Source organism: Ceratotherium simum, chromosome 25 (assembly GCF_057802395.1).
Source record: "Ceratotherium simum simum isolate JZ-2026a chromosome 25, ASM5780239v1, whole genome shotgun sequence".
Classification (NCBI taxonomy): Eukaryota; Metazoa; Chordata; class Mammalia; order Perissodactyla; family Rhinocerotidae; genus Ceratotherium; species Ceratotherium simum.
Window position 1 is genome coordinate 7148789 of NC_141924.1, and position 22707 is coordinate 7171495.

General features: G+C 46.0%; 1 protein-coding gene across 2 annotated transcripts in view; it reads left to right on the top strand.

The window, feature by feature from the left end:
- The window catches only part of PACSIN2 (protein kinase C and casein kinase substrate in neurons 2), a 143688-nt gene that overhangs the window by 488 nt on the left and 120493 nt on the right, over nt 1-22707 (top strand). The gene's annotated exons all lie outside the window — the stretch shown is intronic.

The following is a 22707-nucleotide window of genomic DNA, read 5'->3' on the forward strand; positions in this document are numbered from 1 at the left end:
CCCAGGAGGGGTGTGGCTGCCGAGCGCCAGCTCCAGGGCAGGGCTGGGTCGGGGGTGGCGTGGAGGGGAGGGGGCGGCGGGGGCAGGCAGGACGCTCGCGGATGCGCTCCTTTGGGGCACTTTGATGACCGGCCTCCATTTCCTTCCTTCCCACCCTCCCTGTCCCTCTCCTGGCGCTACATGGGGGTGGGGTGGGGTGCCCTTGTGAGCAGGTCCTAGGGCTGGGGGCACAGGCGGGAGAGGCTGGAGGTGTTTGCCCCTCGGACTTTTCCCAGACTGTCATCAATTCATAGAAACATGAGCGCCCTCCCTCCTTCTCTGGTTTCCGAGCCTGCTGGGGCATCGGAAGAGGACCGGGATTGGAGAGGCAGAGATTTCTGCTGCTCAGTTGCAGTGGTTCATTGGGTTTCAGCTCCACGAGAGAAGGTCGATTTTCTTTTCAGACGGAATTGGTCAGGGGAACGAGTTGTGCTGTCTCCTTGGGTCCCACGCAGCGGCAGCCTTGGAGAATGCTCCTCTCCGGTTGGGTGAGGGAGTGAAGGTGGCCTTCAGGTGGGGTGTGTGCACCATTCTTGGGTCTTGTCTTCTCTCCTCCCAACTGTCCTGTGTTTTTGTGGTTAAGGAGGGTAGGCTGCTCAGAGTCTCCACGGCTACTCCTTACACTCTTTACCAAACACTCATTGGCTGTCCTGATGAAAAGCAAGAGACCAGTTCAAATAATTTAAACTGGAGCTGTGGATGTGAGCTCACACTTTCCTTTCTCTCCTCTGCAGTTATCCCAATATGCTGAAGTTCTGTTTTAACCCTCCTAGATTGCCCAGTTGGAGCCCAAGGCAAGGGAACCAACCGGGTGGGCGCTGTTAAATGCCACCCTCCCGTTCTTGCCTGAAAATTCTGATTCTGCTTGATTCACAAGCCTGCCTGCAGCCTCCGCACAGAGGTATTGAATGAGAGCCAGTGCACCTTGGGTTTCTCTTGATTCACATGGGAAACTCTTGTCTGTGTGCATTTGAACTTAATTCTAGAGTTTGGCAGTCTCCTTGGTGAGGTTATGCTAGTTAAGGTACAAGGCCACTACATCAAAACCTTTTCTGTGGTGTGTTTTTCTTTTGACAATTGTCTTGAAGCTTTAACTGGCCATTAGGCTGATGAGATTTATTACTTGGGGAAGTAACATAACACAGAGGAGTAGATGAGTGATTAGGTCTGCGCTCTTTATTCATTTTTTTGGAGAAGAATAAAAACTCATTTGAATGGAAGTGTCATTCTTAGCTCATGCTGTTTGGGAACTGGAACTTTATTACTTTTAGTCTCAAATGTATAAGAGCTCATAGTATTTAAATAATCTAAAAGTGTGCATATGTGAAAAACAACATCTGGGTTTTGCACATAGCCTGCTGCGGAGGGATGATGTTGGCTTTCCCCTGTCTTGGGTGCCTAGTCCACATCTGATGGCCAGGCCATTTCTGGGGTGGGAGTGAGGGGCATTTGTCCTTAATTAACCTTTTTGTTTCTTCTCTATTCACTTGGAAGTCCGGGCAGACCGAGTTAAGGGCGTGATGCTCAGGCTTCCTGCTTCTGATGAGGTCATCAGTTGATTCCAGGATGTTATGGAATATCAAAAAGATTGCATAGATTCCTTAATGATAGTTATGGCCTCTTGTGTTTAGAGATCGTGGTAGCGTTTACCAAATGCTCTCCGGCCACCCTCACCTGAACCTCCCAGCTGAATCGGGCCTGCGTTATCTGCCATCAGATTGTAATGACGGCTTTGCGGAGGTAGCTTGTGGGGGTAATGGCCACATTCACGTGAGCCAGAGTGCTGGCTCAGTTTTTTCCGATGAGATTATTTGGAACTGCAGCTGCATACCTGAATGCCTTAGCACAAAGTCAGGTTGCATTCCACAGGTAGAGACCTTTCTTTATGGCCCTGGCTGTATTCTTCACATACCTGAAAGCATTGTCAGTGTCTGAAACCTGACTCCTGATGGGTCCCAGTGGTCTCTGGGATAGTCGAGTAGGAATTCCTTCAGATGTTTAGTGTTCAGATGATTATGCTCTGCTGACTGGGGACAGTCTTAAAAGAAGACTTCGCAAAGGATTCTGTGCGATGCAACGTTCTTGGCATATGCGTAGTTCCAAAGGTAACTATTTGAGGGACGTCGGTCATCTAAGAGCACAAGTTTTGGTATTTTGATTAAAAACACACAAAACAACAAAAACTTCTTTCTTAAATTATGTATTGACTTGTATTTATTCCCATGATTGCACGTTTATCTGTTTGCTTAATAAAACAGAGCACTGTGTAGTCTTATTTTCTTGTTTCCTAGAATAAAATCTTTTTTATTTTTGATGTTGAAAAATCATTTTAGTGTTTCCTGGCGCCAGGCACTGAAATAGACAAGAGGTGAGAATATAGAAATGAATAAAATGTTGTCTCAGCCAGCAAAGGCCTCAGCAAGAAGCCTTAAGAAGGAAAAATAAGGATAGAAACTTTGCTATAACTTTAGAAACCACGTGTGCAGTGGCTTGTGTAACATAGTCGATGGCTATATGAGATTTATGTGACTTTTCCTCAGAAATGTGGGATGGTAGAGTGGGAGGAGCATGGATGGAGACTAGGAGCCCTTGGCTCTGTCCACCCTGTCCCTGACTAACTGTGAGGCCTAGGACAATCACATATCTTAGGTCTCAGTTTTCCTGTGCGTAAAATGAGGGGCTTAGAGGTTCTTAACCTTTTGAGAATCTGTTAACAACTATGGACTCCTTCCCAGAAAGCACGCTTGTGGACAGTTTCACAGGCCTGGACCCAGATTAGGAACTCCTGGATCATCCCATCTCTAAGCTCCCTCTCACTTCTGATATTCTGTAATACTATTTCCCCAGTCATCTTTGAGTTGATAATAATGATGACTTGTATTATAGAGGACACATTCCGAAGCATTTTCACCTCTCATTTTTTGTCCTCCTAACATTTCTGAGTGGTGTCGGTGGTGGTGGATATTCTTTTTTATGATGAAGAAAGGGGTGCCACCACCTTAGTAGAATCACCCAGCCAGAGGCCTGTCCTGGGACCAGAACCAGGGCTCCTGGTTGCCAGCTTGGGGTTTTTCCATTAGGTTTTGCTTCCTTGGTGGTTGTCATTATGAGTTGTGTTTGGCAGTGTAAATATCCCAGAATATGTCACTTGCAGAGGAAACTATTTGTTCATCTGCTGAAGGGACTGTTTTTTTTGTCTGAATTTGGATCATGAAACACCTTTCTGCCTGACTGTCAAAAGGTTACTTGTTTTGTTATTTTTTTCTTGCCATATTTTTCCTAGGGACACATTTGTAGGACTTGGGTGTTTTGAGCAGAGTTGTTTAATGTTTATCGATTCAACAGTACATTGAAATGATTACTTCTCAGTTGCTTAGCACTTGAGAAACTTGTGAAATAAACTTTAAGTGAAAATTCCAAATGTTTGACTTGTTCCATCCAAATATGTCCTCACAGATGAGACGTTCCCTGCAGCCTGAGAGCCCCTCCCTGGGCCCAGAGCCGCTGGGTGGGTTTGAGAGTTGGGTGTGGATTGTGCCAAAGACCATGACTGTCCAACAGTGGCTTCTTGTGGCCTTGTGGTCAGATTCTGAATATTTTAGGGACCGATTTTTTTTCGGTTTATTAACAGAGCACGGAGTCTCAGCTATGTAAAGAGCTCATGTATGTAAAAGAACATTAAACTTTAAAGCCTCACCGATAGATGTTAGGTGGTTTATTGCTGATGAAAAGAATCATCATAATAAAGATGTTCTGAATAATCAGACATGGAGGTATACAGTAGGTATCACTCAAATGTGGCATGTATGTGTCCTCCTGTTATGTTACATCTGATACCTCTAAGGAGACGGGCCACCATCATTCCCTCTAGAGGCACGGAAAAGGGAATTTGTTCATTTCACGGTGCATTTCTTTAGGATACCTGTGAGGACCAGGCAGACACGCACCCCCTCGCTGACGCGGAACGTGAAGCCTAGCGTCATGTTTTGGCTTCCCTCGGTGAATTCTCGCCAGAGAAAGGAACTGGTGGAGGCTAAAGGCAGTCAGTGAATTCTGAACATTAAGCAGTAGGAAGTCACCCAAAGTAGAAGCCTGGCCAGGAAATGAAGCTGTCAGAGGGCAAGGCCCGTGGTGAAGTGTAAACTCCAGGCTGCTGCCACTGTCAGGGATGGGGTCCAGTTAACCACACCACCTGCTTCAATGCCTCCTTCATTAGCTCTGCTGGATATTTATGAGCACTTACTCTGACCAGGAAACTTGCATCTGTAGGCCGGCTCTTCCAGTGGCTTCCAGTCTGTGATTTAAGTATTGATAGAGTGGCAGAGTTGTCAGTAGTGAGCTGGGGAACTCCACTAGGCTGCTGTGTTGAAGTACCTGCTTTTTGTTTTAATTTCATGCCTGGGGCTGCGAGTGTTTGGAGGGCGTGTATATGGGTGAGGGGAGGTGGGTGAGGTGGGTCGAAGAGGGCATCCTGGCCACTGCATGTGCAGCTCTGGGGTCCTGAGATTAAGACGACTCTCACTCTGTAGAGGCAGCTCAGTCAGGAGGCAGGCCTAGAAGCAATCTTGTTTCAGTGTGACGGTGGCAGATAGGAGTGTGTACAAAGTTGAGGAAAACAGAGGAGGGTGGCTCTGACTGCCCTCAGGACACTGCAGAGAGCTGACCTTCAGGGAGGTAACTTTGGAGTGGTTTTTCCAGATCTGCAGGTGCTCTCCAGGTGGCAGTGACTGGAAGGAGAGTCGTGGGCAGAGGTGCGGAGCTGTAAAGAACGTGGGGGTGCAAGAGGCTTGGTGTGAGAGGGTGCTACTGAGGGTGGAGGGAGGGGAGGCTGAGTGGGCAGGCTTCAAGTTGTGTGACCCGCCTTGCCTGCCAAGCTCAGGTTTGGATCTCTTCCTGGAGGATGGAGTTCAGTGGGAAGCTGTTTCAGGGTAGTAGACACAGCAGGTTGAAGCTGCACGGGAGCCAGACGTCAGTTGAGTAGTCAGGGATGCAGGTGGGGGAGGGGTGATTCAGGTGGCTCCTTTTAACAAAGGTCACCTATGTCCCTGGAGGGACAAGGATTACCATCACGTTCCTAGGAAGCAGTGGCTATACTCTTTCTTTTTTTTTTCCTCTGCTGAGGAACAGTCTCCCTGAGCTAACATCTGTTGCCAATCTTCCTCTTTTCACTTGAGGAAGATTCACCCTGAGCTAGCCTCTGCGCCAGTCCTCCTCTACTTTGTATGTGGGTCACTGCCACAGCATGGTGTAAAGTCCATGCCTGGGAACCAAACCCTGGCCCTCAAAGCAGAGCACCCAGAACTTAACCACTAGGCCACGGGGCCTGCCCCCTGGCTGTACTCTTTAACAGAAGGGGCTTCCAGAGTGAGATTGGGGTCAGTCTTGCCTCAGTTTCTTTGCCTGTATTTACATTTTTGATCAGTCTGCAGTGGCTGCCTGGGTTCTGCTTCTCTTTCCATATGGTTTGTGATCACAAATCCATGCAGTTAGTATGTAACTTTTACCACCAGTTCCTGCAGAAAAAAGGTAAAATTGCAGTAAGGTATAGGAGGTAATGTGGCTTCAGAGTCACACTGCCCTGGACTTAAGTTCCAGCTCCACCACTAGGTAACTGTGTAGCCTTCCTTGGCCAAATGCTTCAACATCTCCAAAACCGGGATACTGACAGCCCGCTCCTCAAATGCCTGAGGAAGGGCAGTGTGAGGTAAAGGACCCCGAGAGCTCAGCAGCTGTGCCTGGCCCATGGTGCTGGCTCAGTAACTGGCATTGCTCAAAGTGCAATGTCTACTTAAGGGAATTTGCTAATCAAACAAAATATACCTTTAAAGTGTCCAAATTGATGTTACATTATCCAATTCTATTGAAAATCCTTCTAAAATGTGTTCTTCTTTTCTCCAACCAAAGTGTTTAGCATATTTGGATCTTTCTTGGATGACTTTGGGTCGTGGGGATGCTGTTGGGGTTGTCGACGAGGGCGAGACCTCTGGCCCTGCATGGAATTCCCTCGCATCCTGGCACTTACAAGTGGTGTCTCTTCTCACCACCTCTAAACTTCTCTGCTTCTGTCCCCTTTGTTGGAGTGAAGGCCTGAGGGTGGTCTTATCCTCTCTGGGTTTTGAGGGCAGCCCTGCCATGCAGAGGCCTTGCTGCAGTCTGGGTTGGTGAGTTTGTAGTGGAGTTGAGTGTTGGAGGTTATAAAAAGCCTGCGATGAGGGGGTGTTGCTGTGACTAGACTTAGTGACTCTCAGAATTGGAAGGGAACATGTGTGATAGTGATGATAGCTCAAACTTAGGTGATGAAAAATATAAAGACTTGAAAAAGCAAATTGTAAAGCTATATGTACGCTCAGCACATGTGTAAAATATTATTAAAACAATATACAGCAACAATAGTTAAGGTTGTAGAATTTCTCCTTGTTTTCCCAAGTGTACTATTGCCCTTTGACTTTTAGAATTAATATTTAAGTAATAACTTAACTTTATAATTGAAATAAATATATGTAAAAACAGCTTGGTTGTGCAGGCATTTGCAGTTTACCAAGAACTTTCCATAGCCCTCATTTTGTTTTCAGAGCAGCATTGTTAGTTTGCTCCCCTCTGCATTGTTCAAGGAGAAAAAGAGGCGGGACTGGAAGGTCAGTGGTTTTGCTTGGGGCAGGCCAGCCAGGACCCCACACGGGCCTCAGCCCAAGGCCAGGGCTCCCAGGGAGCCTGGTTATGGGGCCTCTGCTGGGGCCTGCCAGCAGTCTTTAACATATAGAATAAACTGTGGCTAGTGTTTTGAAGTTTCCCATTGAATTAAATGAAATTTTATTATTATAAAGTGATGCCCAAACCATAGTTTGTTAACATTTTCATATTTTAAACTGCATTTGTGTTCCTTTGTACCCAATTATGTTGTCGCCAACGCAGCGTGCCAAGTCTGTGAGTTATGGTCTTCAGAGGAACCACAGAGCAGGCTCCGCTCCCTGCGCGGACCTCCAAGCCCGCTATTAGTGGGTTTTGTAGCTGGCTGATTGCTGGAGGGTGGAGCTGGCCTGCCTGGGTGCTGTTTAGCTTGGACATGACGATGTTTTAATTAAGGGAGCAATTGTGACCTCTGCACCAGTGAAGGAAATCATCAGCTAAGGAGTCTGGGCAGATGCCAATGAGGAGGCTGGCGAGGGTGGGGGCAGATCAGGGGCAGGAGGGTCACTGTCTGGGACAGGCCTCCCAGTTCTGAGGTTTCTGAGGGACCATACAAGAAGCTTTACATTCCTGCTCATTTAATTCTTGCATCAAGATAGCGTTAACTCCACTTTACACGTGAGTGAGCTGAAACCCTGAGAGATGAAGTAACCGTAGAGGGTCACTGTCAGAGCCGGCCCTCAGCCTGGCTCTGAAGCCACACTGGTTTTGCTTGTCTTACTGCCTTGAATAAGTGGATTCTGAGTCACTCACCCTCAGATGTAAAAATAATCTTTAAAAGTTAACCTTTCTTCCCCATCTCTCAGAAACATAGAAAAGAGGCAAGTTATGTGGTCTTTTATTTTAAGACAGGATTTGTGCCTGTAACTAACTTGGTTAAGGTAATCTGAAAATTTGCAATAATTTATGCAGCAGGGAATAAGGGCAGAAAGGGAGAGGCTTCTAAACAGCCCAGCTGCTGGGCGTGTGGTCAGGGTGGTGGCGGCCCATCCACCTGTTCACCCGCTGCCGCCGTCTGGCTCTTGGCTGGCAAGGGGAAAGCCTGCACCCGGATTCCAGAGCTCCTGGCTTAGGAGGGCCCTTGCCTCCCCTCCCAGCTGCCTTTTAAAGGCGTCATATACTATTAAAAAGCAGTTACTCGAGGGAGAAGAAATTATATTTCTGTAGAGCATTCGTTTTGTGCTACACTTTGTAAAATTGTGAAGGATCTTCACATTTTGTTGACATTGTGATATCAAGTGAAGATCATTTGTGCAGGTAAATTAGAGCAGTTGTTTGTTTTTATGCTTGTGATAATCGTCATTTTTGGGTCAAAAGTCTCTTTTTTTTTTTTGCTTTCTTGTCTTTTAGGTCTTTTAAATATTGAATGTACAACATAGAAGATAGAATTTTCTGAATCAAGAACTCTCTTTGTATTTTACCTTCCACACGCATAGGGATTTTTATGTATCTTAGAAGCAGTAGCCGCTAGCTACTAACTGCCTACTTTGTTCCAAGAGGCAAGAGATGTGCTAGTTTGAGCTTGAGGTCCTGAGGTAGTGAGATCAGGTGCTTGGTCCAAGGTCATTCAGGTTGTAAATGGGAGAGGCTTTGAAGCCTTCATTGACCACATGTGCCATCTCCTTGTCACCAATCTACACTGTTACAATTGTATTATTCACTTTCACTTAAATATTTTATCAGATATTTTCCATGTTTTACCATTGTCTTTAAAAAGACTTTTAATGATTGCATAATCCTGTTGATGTAATGAGATTAAAACTTTCCCCTAATGCTGGATATTTTAGGTTATTTCCACTTTTTTTTGTTATTGTAGATGAATTTTCAGTTTACAATTTCATTTTTCTTTTTTCATTTGTCTAATTAGTTCTTGGGGATGAATTTCCAGAGATAGAAATCCTGGATTAAAAGATATGAACATCTTAGAGTGTTTTGAATGCTTGCTCTGTTGCTTGTGGGTTTATTTTTCTGATTATTTATGGGTGAAAATATTGCAGGATTGTTTGTCTTTAAGATGCCTTGGCCTTTAGAACTTCCAGCTATCTGTGAGATGAGAAACTTTTGTGAGATTTTCTTAAATGAGTCACATTTCCTTCCTAAATTTCTGGATATCATTTTACTTGAATTAGATGCTTTACTTTCATAAGCAAGACACCGTCTTTGAAAAAGTCCTTACTACTTTGTTTATTGATCACCTGAGCTAATGTTCTGCGTTCCCAAGGTTATAAATGTTTGTGGTTGCATTCCTTCGTCAACTCAGTCCTCGTGATACTCTGAACCACAGTCTCTCTTAGAACTTATTCTTGTTTTCTTATCCTCACTTCCAATATGCTTGTTGGGAAAGACTGTGAGAGGTTGTTTCTGCTGGTATCATTCACACATCAGGACAGCCTGAGGGATCTCAAGGTCCTCTGCACTTCACCTGTGCAACTTCTAGATGCTGCTCTCACGACGTTCCTAGCTCTGTTCATTGCTGGAGACTAACATCTCAGAGAACACTTTGGGAGGTTTATGGTGTTGGTGCTTACTCTCCTTGTTTTTTTGTTTGTTTGCTTGTTTGTTTTTCTATTCTGAAGTCACTGTGTCCTTCACCATGTCCCCTCACCATGGGCTGGCTTCCTTTTTCACCTTTCGCTGTCCCTTGGGTATCTACCCTCAGACTGAGAGGAGTCCTGTTTTCCTGGTGGCTCATTTTCCAGGGTCTGCAAAAGAAAATGTGCTTAGCAGGTACAAGGAGGAGCTCCAGGTAGGGGGCAGTGGTAGCCTCAGCTCTCAACCTTGGGTTCCCTCCCTTGGGTTCCTGATTCCTGCTGTGTCTCCTTCACATCCCCCATCCCCACCTCAGGGGGAGGCTGCTTCCCCTCTAGTTCTCTGGCCTCACCGTGGGCAAAAACTGGCTTTTCTTGGTTCCTTTTATCCCAGTTAAGAAAGGCTGACATTCACAACAAAACAAAACAAAAGACATCACTACATACTAAGGTAGAAATAAGAGGAAATAATCACCAACAACACAGAAGTGTAGTGAGTGTTTTGTTTCCCAGGCGCAAGTGGGTTTTCGGTGCCAGTGCTGTAGGGCTCGTCTAACTGCACTGGCTCGGCTAGATGCTGAGCGCCTAACTTCCTGCTGCACCTCCCCACCCCTGTTTATTCTGTCACTAAACCCAAATTTTAGAGTAATGCTTCGCTCTGTGCTTGACAATCTGTATTTTTATCACAAGTATGGAAATTGTACTTTGCCCTGGTTTCCACAGATGCCTAAACATGTCTAGGTTGGCTGTTGCCTAGGCACCTGGCTGAGCTGTTGGTTGTGTGTGTGGTGGAGGCTCTGGCAGGGGCTGGATGGAAGCCCCAGTGCATCCTTAGTCTTCTCAGCCAAGCTGGATGGTAACTACCAAGCCCCAGAGACACGTACTCTTAGCTTCCCTTTGTCCTTTCCACGCTTCCCGTTTTATTCCTGAGAAATTGCTGCTCAGCTGCCCCAGCTGGTCTGGGTGGCATGGAATGGGGCTACTTTGTTTCAAGACTGGACCTTTGGTAACTGACCATGAGGCACAATTCCTTAGCAGCCCTTGACCCAGGCTTTGTTCTGGGTTGCACAGGTGCATGTTGTCCCATCAAGTTTCTTCTGTTGTTTAGAACTGGGGCTGGTCACTGGAGCCCAGAGCCGGTCCTTGCCTGAGGGTCCCACAGAAACAGGGCCTTGCAGTGAGGCCAGAGGGGTAGTCCTGGCCACACATAAATCATGGAAAAAAAATTAATGTGATTGGATTATTGGAGTGCTTCAGTGTGTCTCCTTTTATGACGACTGAGTGAAGTAGTTGGTATAGTAAATTCCAGACTTATCTTTTGTTATTTTATCTTTAATGCTGCTTTTATTTCCTTTTGGATTTCTTTCTTTCCTTCCAGCTCTTGCAGGTTGGGTCTGATGTTGCTTCATTGTGTGTGTGTGTGTGGGGGAGGTTGGGGGCGCTGCTGTCTCATTGTCTCTCTTTAAAGCACAGACGAGTCACCTTCCTTGAAGGGTTTTTTGTGCTCATGTCTAGAATTGCTATCTTGGACCTGTGCTTTTTGGTCTACATCTCCTACCAGGAACTTGCAGGTTCGTGAAATTTAGAAGCAGTTGAAAATAACATGCTCTCTTACTAATAAATAAAGAGGCAGAGGGAAAAAAAAACCCTTTAAATCCCTGCCTTACAAAAACCTAATGTTAGTGGTACAATTGGAAGAGGGAGAGACGTACTCTGTCAGCCCACTCGGAACCCCCTGAGGGGGTGGGAAGGAGGGAGGGGTCTTTCCCTCCCTGGGTTGGAGGTGGCAAATTACCAGTGTCCACAAAGCCTGCAAAGCCCTGCTCCCAAGTCCCTCTGCCGGCTCCTGCTGTCGAGGGGGAGGCTGACTTTTGGGGCCCTGACCTGGGACCTGGGTTGCTTTCCCCCACAGGAGGGCCCCTCTTGGAGCAGTGAGGCAGGGACAAGCCTCTGCTGAGTTCCAGTCCTGGGCCAGCCCCGTGTCCTGTGCTGCAGTGTATGCAGCGAGTCGTTATTGTGGAAGGAGCTCTGCAGGCAGATTGCCTGGGCTTAAATCCCCGCTCTGCAATTTACTGTGGGACCTTGGGCAAGTGACTGTACCTCTCTGTGCCTCAGCTACCTCACCTCTAAAATGGGGATAACAATGGAATTGTTGTGAGGATTGGATGAAAGAATACGTGTCCCACACTTGGGACAGTGCTGCACTTAGCCCCATTTAGCGCAGCCAGTGGTATGCCTCAGCCTCCCAACTGTCCTGCCACGTGACTCTCTGATTCCCACTTTATAGTTGAGGAGACAGGCTCACAGAAGCTTAACAACTCCTCAGCCCCAGATCTGCCTTGAGGTTCTCTCTTCAGTGCCTTGGTGGTCCCCCACAGGGACCCTAGCTCTCCGGGATGTTAGGGGGTGATTGCAGAGGGACTGCTTGCTCAGGGGTGTGCCCACCAGGGGTGTTTTGTAGTTGGATTTTTTGTTGCCCTGTACACACACACAGACACATACATACACACACAGATAAAACATTTATGTGTTACTGTATAAAAATGATGCTGTGATTATGATTAATAAAATACCAATTCATTTTATTTTATTTTTATTTATCTTTTTAAATTTTATTTATTTATTTTTTTCCCCCAAAGCCCCAGTAGACAGTTGTATGTCATAGCTGCACATCCTTCTAGTTGCTGTATGTGGGACATGGCCTCAGCCTGGCCGGAGAAGTGGTGCGTTGGTGCACGCCCGGGATCCGAACCCGGGCCACCAGCAGTGGAGCACATGCACTTAACCGCTAAGCCATGGGGCCGGCCCAATACCAATTCATTTTATAGCTTGAATTTATAGTTGCCTTTGTCATCTTGATGTCCTCAATCATCGAATGCTAAAAGTACTGTCATCTAGGGAGCTGGGGACCTTGTTGATCTTAAAAAAGGGCCCTTTTTGGGGGAAAGTTCAGTAGACATTTACTCTTGCCCTTTTCCTGCCCTGTATTTTGGTGTATGTCCTGTCTGTCTGGCATCTGCTGCCTCACAGATCAAGGCGTGTTGGGGAGATGGAGTCCCCAGTATGGCTGGGCTGAGTTGTTAACTGGAAGCAAGGTTGGGAGCTCAGAATCCACACCAGGTTCAAACAGAAGGAGTGTCTGAAGTCCCTGTGGCAGCAAAGGAGGTGCTTACATCCAAGGGGCCTCGAAGGAATTCTGCTGGATCCCTTGATTCTCTGGAAGCACTGATTCTGGCTCAGCCTCACCTGTCTCTCCTAGGGTGCCTTCGTGGTACAGAGTGATTTCCTTTTTTTTTAAATTCAGCAAATTCCTCTGCCTTCATTAACCTGGGGCTCTGGTTGCAAAGTACATTCCCGAATCCAGACCGCAGACTGAAAGGCGGGGGCCTGCCCATGGCTCAGCTGGTGCCTGCGTGGTCACCGGCCCCTGAGAAGCCACTCTTTTCTAGGAAAGCTCTCCTCTTTGTTAGATTTTGCTTTGTCATTTTACTGCCCTACTCACCTACCCACGGTCATTGCTGTTCTGAGACACGTGGGTGGAATTCAGCAATGTTTCTTGACCTGTATTTGGGTCTCAGATCTCCTTCAGAATTTTATGAAAATAGCTTCTCTCCCCCGCAAAATGGATGCAAACATTTTTGCATGCAATTCTGACAGGTTCATAAATCCCCATTCATTTATTCAGCAAATATTTGAACATCTGTCACGTGCCAGGCACGATTCTAGGCCTTGGGATTACAGCAGGAACACAGTAGACCAAGACCTTACGTGTCCCAGTGTGGAGGGAAGGCCAGCCTCAGTGGGCGGTCGTGTCCAGGCCTCATCCCGCCTGCCGGGGCTGGCTCATTGCCAGCCTCCTGGTTCCCATCGAGCTTTCACCTTCTTGAGCTGGTTTTGGACTTCACCATCATTATCCTAATGATTTTTGTACTGAGGCTTATTTTGTGCCAGGTGCCCCTACTCCTCCGTGCGTGATTGCACCTATCCCACGTCAACTTGTTTTGCAGGGGGAAAGCTGGGCTTGGGAAAGTTAAGTGACAGGCCGCACAGCCAGGAAGTGTGGTGTGTGCTTTTGATCGGTGAGCAGCTTGGGGTTGTGGAATTCAGCAAGCCAGGCCTGAGGACATCATCAGAAATGCCATCAGGGCCAGCTCCGTGGCTTAGCGGTTAAGTGTGCGCGCTCTGATGCTGGCGGCCCGGGTTGGGATCCCGGGAGCGCCCCGAGGCACCACTTCTCCGTCCAACGTGAGGCCGAGTCCCACGTACAGCAACTAGAAGGATGTGAACCTATGACATACAACTATCTACTGGGGCTTTGGGGGGAAAAAACTGAATAAATAAAATCTTTAAAAAAAAAAAAAAAAAAAAAAAAAAGAAATGCCATCAAAAAATTGTGCGACCATTTTGTCCCGGACCGTCTCCATTCTCTGTTTCTTTAGCAGTCAGACGTTTAATCTTTACGTGGCAGTCACATCCAGTTGCCTTGCTCACTGGTGGGAACGTGAGTGGAACATGCTTTCAGGCCTCTACCTGGTAGACATCATAGACACTTTATGTTACTCAAAATACACAGTTACTATTAGCCAAATTGCATAATCCCATCCTCAGTCCCAAATAATTGCCTTGTGAATGACATTTGAGATGCACATCATTTAGTACTTGGCTGAGGAGATCTGTATGCACACTGGGGTTTCCATGCCAGACAGTTGTTTTCTTGTTTTAACTTTTAAGGCACTGCCCGATGGACAGAGTAACCTCCTGAAAAGTTGCTTTAAAAAACTTTGTATTCTCTGTGGAGGGTGGGATGAAACAGCATTGGTGGTCTTGACTCAGCCCCTGACTTAACAGAGTCATTGTTCTGACCGGAGGTTTGCAAGCTGCCATCCTCCTGGCATGGACAGCTGCTAGTTCTTTAAATATTTACATTTAATAACTTTATAGCTCTGCTTCCTTCTAAGGCTTGCCACAACTTCATGTCAAACACAGAGCTGCACCTTTGGAGTTATTTTGAAACATGACTAAATGCCCGGGTGAGGTTTCTTTACAGCCAGCTCACATCGTAGAGGAATGGCTGGACTGCATTTGGCTCAATGCTAATTAAATGTTGCAGTGTCCAGTCATTCTTCCTGGGCATTTGGGTCCGGAGAAGCCCCAAGCCTGGGAGGGGGAACTTGTCCCTGTCTTATGCGACCAGAGGGCCATTGTTAGAAGTCAAGTCCTGAGAGAGTTGGGAGGCATTCTGTTCTAAAAGGAGTTTCCAGCCCAAAGGGGCGAGGCAGGGTTGGAGGAGACTGGGATTGAAGCCCAATAAGGTGGAGATTGGGGTATGAGGGCTTGAGGGTGGCTGACAAGAGAGAACATGTAGGATTTCCCAGCAGGGGTGGTGGGGGGAATGGCGGCATGGTGGTGTGAGGGGAGGCAGCTTCTCTCCCTGGCTGCGGGGTTGTGGCTCCAGGGATAGATGTGCCACGTGGGACTCCTGTCCTGAGCCCTCTTGCAATGCGACTGTCCCCACGGGGTGAGGAATCTGAAGGGCTCAGAGTTGTGCCTACCTGAAATCTGTGCCTCCTCTTCTAGACCGTGCACGGGGACAGAGACCCTGGAATTCCCTGTCCCAGTTACCCCTCGCCCACTTACAAGACCTGTGTGGGCCTCTTGCCTGGTTGTGTCTCATTGAGGGTGGACTGTGCCGCTGTGTGCCTCAGGCTGAGAGGTGGCCAAATGGTGGCTGTGTGCAGGGTGTGTGTGGGATAGAGCTTGGGTGTGTAGGCTGGGGTGTTCCCACGAGTGCACCTGTGGGTCCTTGTGGTCCAGGGCACGGCTCTGGATTCATTGTGTATTTGGTTTCTTGAAACAACCAAGTCCGTGCTTGCTTATTGAGTGTGCTTGTCCCATGCCATCTCTGCAGCTCATGGAACCCTGCAGACCTTGGAGGTGTTGCTCCCTGTTACAGCTGGGGCTTGGGGACGTGGGTTCGAGAGCAGGCCTGTCTCCTGCTCAGCTGTTCTTACCACTAACCCAGCCACACGGGAGGAGGACCACTTGCACTGCGCCATTTTACCCAAAGTCTCCTTCTAGGGCTTGGCCAATTGAGAGCTTTTAGATTTTTGTCAGCATTCTGGCACAATATCAGAAGGATTCCAGTCTATACCGTGATCTTTTTTAGAGCTCATATTTTATTTCTGCTTTAGCTCCATGGACTTTAGCCTGGAAGATTCCCAGTGAACACTTTTAACATAGATATGAAACTTTTCCTTGTAGCAAAGCACAGATACTCTGGCTCCGGGGTAAATAGCTCTTCTAGAAACAAGTCAGTTCACTTCTTCAGCAGCAAAGCAGTGCTCCAGGAACCTTTCGGGGCACATTCTTCTTGTGACTTCTTGTCCTCCGGGAGGGGAGGGATGCGGTGTCTCGGGTCACTGCCACAGTTGCAGTGTCCTGCAGTACACATGACCATCCCCGGTGCTGCTGGAGCTGGGGTGCCCCCTCTCCAGGAGTACCTGCCAGGTGGGAGATGGAGACGAGCATGGGGACTGCCTGAGGATCGTGGAGCCTTCAGTGGTGTCCCCAGCTCAGAAGGTCACAAAAGCTGGTCTGAAACCGTTCTCACCAATGTAAGAAAAATAAGGACAGAGTAGTTTTCATATGTTAAGGTTAGCAACTGCCTTTTCTTGGGAAGGGCTCTCTTTTAGTATAAAATTGTGACCTTTGTATCTTTTATTCTTTTTTTTGTTTGTGAGGAAGATCAGCCCTGAGCTAACATCCATGCTAATCCTCCTCTTTTTGCTGAGGAAGACCAGCTCTGAGCTAACATCTATTGCCAATCCTCCTCCTTTTTTCTCCCAAAGCCCCAATAGATAGTTGTATGTCGTAATCGCACATGCTTCTAGTTGCTGTATGTGGGACGCGGCCTCAGCATGGCTGGGGAAGCGGTGTGTCGGTGCGCGCCCGGGATCTGAACCCGGGCCGCCAGTAGTGGAGTGCGCGCACCCAACCGCTAAGGCACGGGGCCGGCCCTCTTTTACTCTTAAAATGTCCTTTCTTTCAGTGTTGGTGATGAAAGCTGGTAGTTTTTAGAGTATCCTTACTTGACAAAATAAAAAGTTAGCAGCCTTGTGTAATTCTCCTCCAAAATTTTAAAGTTTTATTGAGTATAATTAACAGACAATAAGTTGCACATATTTAACATGTACAATTTAATAAGTTTTGACATATGAATGTACCCCATAAGCCATCACCACGATCAAGATAATGAACATATCCATCACCTCTAAAAGTTTCCCCAAGCTACCTTATAGTCCCTTCTGCCCTCCCCTCCCTACTCCCAGGCACCTGCTTTCTGTCACTGCAGATTAGTTGGCATTTTCTAGAATTTTACATAAATGGAATCATACAGTATATACTTTTTTTAGTCTGCCTTCTTTCACTCAGCAAAATTATTTTGAGATTCATCCATGTTGTAGCATATATCAATATTTTGTTCTTTTCAATCCGTGCATAGCTATGCCACAGTTTGTTTATCCATTCACCTATGGATGGACATTTGGGCTGTTTGTAGTTTGGGGCTATTACAAATAAAGCTGCTATGAACATATGTGTACAAGTCTTTGTACGGACATACCCTTTCATTTCTTTTGGGTAAGTACTAGAGTGAATGGCTGGATGATACAGTAGTGTTTAACTTTTAAGACACTGCCAAACTGTTTTCTGTTTCTAAACTGCTGTACCTTATTACATTTCCACAGCAGTGTGTGAGAATTCCAGTTCCTCCACATCCTCACCAATACTTCGTATGGTCAGTCTTTTTAATTTTTGCCATTCTGGTAGGTCTGTAGTGATGTCTCATTGTGGTTTTAATTTGCATTTTCCTAATGACTAATGATGTTGAGCGTCCTTTCATGGGCTTATTTGCTGTCTGTATATCTTCCTTGATGAAGTATCTATTCAAATCATTTGCCCATTTAAAAAATTGGGTTATTACTTAGTTTTGAGGTTTCTTTATATATTCTGGATACAAGTCCTTTATCAACTATATGATTTGCAAATATTTTCTCCCAGTCCATAGCTTGTCTTTTTATTCTCTTAACAGTGTCTTTTGAAGAGAAGTTTAAAAAATTTGATGAAGTCACTTTGTTCTTCTGTGGTTTTCTGCTTTCTTGGCTGGTGCCATAGCTAAAATCTATGCCTAATCCTAGGTCACAAATGTTTTCTCTTAGAAGTTTTATAGTTTTAGGTTTCACATTAGGTCTGTGATCCATTTGAATTATTTTTTGTGTATGACATAAGCTATGAATTGAAGTTTATTTTTTTCACCTGTGGATATCCAGTTGTTTCAGCACCATTTGTTGAAAAGTCCTCCAAATTTTGGGGGAAAATTTTTAGTTACTGTAATCCGAAGGTGTGGAATTGTGGTTCTGTGCACACAGATCTCTTCCCTTTCATGGCTGTTGACTGTTCTCATCAGCTTCACTCAGCCTGGTTTTTTCTTTATTTCAGTGTGTCTTGAGCCCCTTGATAGCAGAGGCACTATCACTGGGCAGTGTGTGAGAAGGGGGCTGGGGGACTCCTGCTGGGCTCCTGTGTGGTCTCCCCCTCTGCTCTGGGGCTTCCAGAGCCCTGGGCACAGAGCCTTTAAGGACTTTCTGGTGGTTGGGTTCTGGGCAATGCCTCATTTCCGGAGGTGACTGTGGAGGCCTGCCAGGTACAGAGAGGTGAGGGGACAATAAGCCTTCTGTGCCTGAGTGGGTGGGGTGCGGCCCAGGCTGGGGACGTGGCTGTAGCTGAGGAAGATGGGTGGGGCCATTCCCATCTGTGTGGGCTGGCCACAGTGTGACCTGCCATCAGACTGAGGGGACGTGGCTCCACTCTGGGCTCCTGACCCCCCTCTGCCCAGCTTTATGACCATGTCTGCAGGGTCTGGATGTTCATTTTTTTCCCTTCAGTCACAAAAAGGTTGAGCAGCCTCTGCCTTTGTCCCACTGCTCAGCAGCTTCACAGAAGGTGGTAAAGTCTTTGTCTGCTTTTGTCCTGTGGGCAGTTGGTCTTCACTCAGTATATACTGCTGGTACCACTAGAACTAGCACTACTAGAACTACCACGACTAGTATCGGCACCTGCCTCTCGCACCAGTGGAGCTCCTCTGCTCTAAGCCCTTTACCTGTATCACGCATTTAGTCCCCACAACAACCTGATGGGGTGGCTGCAGCCCATTTTAAGGTGAGGAAACTGAGGCACAGAGAAGGCCAGTAAGAACTCTTTGGGCCATGCTTTCCATTACTGAATGTTGGAGGAGGGGTTTGGTTTAACATTTTTCATTAACTTATGAACCAAAACAGGAAGAGTGGTTTATGTGGCTCTCCTGAGTCTTCATTTCCTTATCAGCAGTTGAGCTGTTTGACCAGATGAAAATTCTTTGGTGGCTCCCTGTTGCCATCACAGTAAAATCCGAACTTGTGATCTGGCCCCTGCTTACCCCTTCAACCTCATCTCTTGCCACACTGAACTTCTTGTGTTTTTCCCTCCTCAAATGTGCTTTCCACAGATCTGTTAACCTCTGCTGTAAACACCCTTTCTTTCCATCTTTGCCTGCTGAACTACTCATCCTTGAAAACTCAGCTAGATTTCACGTACCACCCCCCACCCCCAGGCATCCTGCCCTTGGGCCTGCAGAGTGCAAGGTCCACACCTGTCCCAGTGCTTCTCGAATATGGTATGATTGGCTGACTATGACCTGCTGGGCTTGGAGCTAGGTGAGGTAGAGGGCAGGGACTGCCTTTTTATGGGAATCCACAGTTCTTAGCTCTATGCTGGCATATAACAGGCAGACATTTGTGGGATGAACAAATGTGGCATGAATAATATGAGGACCCTCATATTATTATATTTATTATATATATATTAATATATATATATAAAATATATAATATAATATTATATATTATTATATATATATCAGACCTATTGGTTTATGATCATCTGGGGCCCAGGGCTGCCCTCATGGGGAAAGTAATGTTGATGCATTTAAAAAGCATCATTCATCGATTCCTTTAAATCCTGAGTGAGGCTTACATAGATCTTTTTTTTCCCTCTATGAGAATGAATTTTCTATTGCGTTAAAAAACATGCTATTTCTCTGACTATCTTGTAGATCATTGATTTAAGTTTCTATATTTTTTCCCCAAATGTGTGTGATAACCATTGTTATTTTTTTTTTTTGCTTTACAAGTGTTTCATGTTTTTATTTATTTAAATAACTGCTGAGTTTATATTTTATTTTGATTAAAAAAGTAATATATTTTTTTTTATTGATGTTTTAATGGTTTCTAACATTGTGAAATTTTGGGTTGTACATTTTTCTTTGTCCATCACCACATATATGACTCCCTTCACCCCTTGTGCCCACCCCCCACCCCCACTGCCCTGGTAACCACAGTCCAGTTTTCTCTGTCCATGTGTTGGTTTATATTCCACATATGAGTGAGATCATACAGTGTTTGTCTTTCTCTTTCTGGCTTATTTCACTTAACATAATACGCTCCAGGCCCATCCATGTTGTTGCAAATGGGACGATTTTGTCTTTTTTTATGGCTGAGTAGTATTCCATTGTATATATATACACCACATTTTCTTAATCCAGTCGTCAGTCGAGGGACACTTAGGTTGCTTCCACTTCTTGGCTATGGTGAATAATGCTGCAATGAACATAGGGATGCATAAGCCTCTTTGGATTGTTGATTTCAGGTGCGTTGGATAGATTCCCAGTAGTGGGATGGCTGGATCATAGGGCATCTCTATTTTTAATTCTTTGAGGAATCTCCATACCGTTTTCCATAGAGGCTGCACCAATTTGCATTCCCACCAGCTGTGTATGAGGGTTCCTATTTCTCCACATCCTCTCCAACATTTGTTGTTTTTTGTCTTGGTGATTATAGCCATTCTAACGGGCGTGAGGTGGTATCTTAGTGTTGTTTTGATTTGCATTTCCCTGATGATTAGTGATGTTGAGCATCTTTTCATGTGCCTATTGGCCATCTGTATATCTTCCTTGGAGAAGTGTCTGTTCATTTCCTCTGCCCATTTTTTGATCAGGTTGTTTGTTTTTCTGTTGTTCAATTGTGTGAGTTCTTTATGTATTATGGAGATCAACCCCTTGTCAGATGTATGTTTTGCAAATATTCTCTCCCAGCTGGTTGGTTGTTTGTTCATCTTGATCCTGGTTTCATTTGTCTTATAAAAGCTCTTTAATCTGATAAAGTCCCACTTGTTTATTTTTTCGTTAGTTTCCCTAGTCTGGGTAGGCATGTCATCCGAAAAGATTCCTTTAAAACCAATGTCAAATAGTGTGTTGCCTATATTTTCTTCTATGAGTTTTATAGTTTCAGGTCTCACCTTCAGGTCTTTGATCCATTTTGAGTTAATTTTTGTGAATGGCGATAGCACATGGTCCACTTTCATTCTTTTGCATGTGGCTGTTATAACCATTGTTATTTTTATGGTAAGCTCAATAAATAGAGTTTTTGAAAATATTTCTTTGGAATGTTGGGGCCAGCATGAATTAGAATGGATCAAGTGTAGTTTGGTGTCTCTTTTTGAAAGAGAAGGAAGTTTGGTGAGAACTGATAACTGAACTGTGTTTAATACAGAGAGCTATTTAGAAATGTTTTGCTGCATTTCACTGTAGTCCACATGCCTGTGACTACATGGTTTTACTCCTGAGCTGCTGGGGTTCAAGGAGCCGTTAGACTGTTGGCCCGTGGACCCTGGGCTTGACTCTTACAGGTTGTTGAGATATGAACATTTGAATTAAATTTTCAGGTCATTGTATAATGTATTTTTCTCTTTAATTGCTAGGAGGCAGGATTAATCAATCTCACCTGTCTACTTTTATATTTAGGGGGGCAGGAGGAGGTAAGGGAAATAGAATTTTGAATTGTATCTTTATGAAGTGAGTTCGAGTTTTATTTGGTCATGGTCCACTCCTGCTCTTGGCACGTGCCTGACTTCTCAATGTGGTATGTGTAGTGGTCATTCCTGAACTCAGAGTGGGTGGTCTTGAACCACCATAGTGGGTGGCCAGTGAGGTCCCTGAGGGGGAAGAGCCGGCCGTGGTTAGGGGTATTGTCTAGGGGCTTGAGATGGAGTTCTTCTCTGTGGAGAGCTAACCACCCATGTGATAACAGTGGTGATTAGTGTCCCAGCAGCTGCCATGTGGCAGGTACTTCACATACATATGCACACACATTATTGCCAACTCTCACTGTAGTGCTGCAAGGCTAATACTGTTACCCCCTTTTTACATATAAAGGAAACAGAGGCTTACAGAGATAGTTAACGTGTCTGTTCAGGGTCACACAGCTAGTAAGTGCAGAGGCAGGATTTGAAGCTGGGTGTGTCTTGGTTTTTCCCCTGTACCGTGGGGCTGGTAGGTATACCACACCCTTTAGCTCCTTGGCACAGCCCCATCTCTGAGTGTTCAGTAGGTCTGTGCCAGGCTGCAGAGAGCAGCAAAGGCAGCCTGAGATGTGAGCACTTGGCCTCTGCTCACACACACCTCTGTGTTGGGGTGTCGGTGGTGATGTCTGTCCTGTGTTCATCTGAATGCTGTGATGTGCACGGCTCCATCTTGGTCTGTGTGTGGGGTAGAGATGTGGACACACTCCAGCCATGGGAAATGTCATCTTTCATTAACCAAGTATCAAGGGAGTGATGGACTTGACAGCTGTCTGAGTGATGTGAAGGGAGAGGGCTATGGGTGCAGCCAGGGAGTCGGTAGTCAGGGGAGGCTTCATGGAGGAAGTGGAGATGTTTGTATCTGTGTGTGTGGGTATGTATAATTTACATACAATTAAATTCATTCAAGAAGTTTGTTTCTCAGGGACTTTATTATATAGGCACTAGGGATCAACAAAAGTTTTTAAGCAGAAGAGTAAGGGGAGATCAGATCTGGGTTTCAAGAAGGTTTTCTGGAATGCATAGAAAAGGATAGAGCTTACATGTAGAGGGTCAAATGTTTGATGCAATAGCAACTGCCCTTTCTTAGGGTCTTTGCACACGTGGTTCTCACTGCCAGGACTGTCCTTTGCCTGGCCGGCTACTTTTCATCTTTCAGGTCATAGCACCAAAGCTACCTCCTCAGTGGGCCTTCCCTGGCCACTCAGTCTAATGTTGCTCCTTGTCCCTCGGTCTCTGTTGTATGTCTGAAGTCATCATGCCCCCACACAGATCTCAGTGTGTGTGTTACCTCCATCCCTCTGTTAGACTGTCATCGTCACGTGAGCAGGGGCTTGTCTGTCTCCTGTTGTCTCCTCTCAGAACAGTGCTGGGCCCTGCAAGGCCTGATGAGCGTATGATGGGAACGAGCAGTTGAGGTGCAAGATCCGAGATGCTGTGGGATCGATCGAGCTGGTCTGGTGGTAGTGCGGCTGGAAAGGGGAGGCGGCACCAAGGCTGTTTC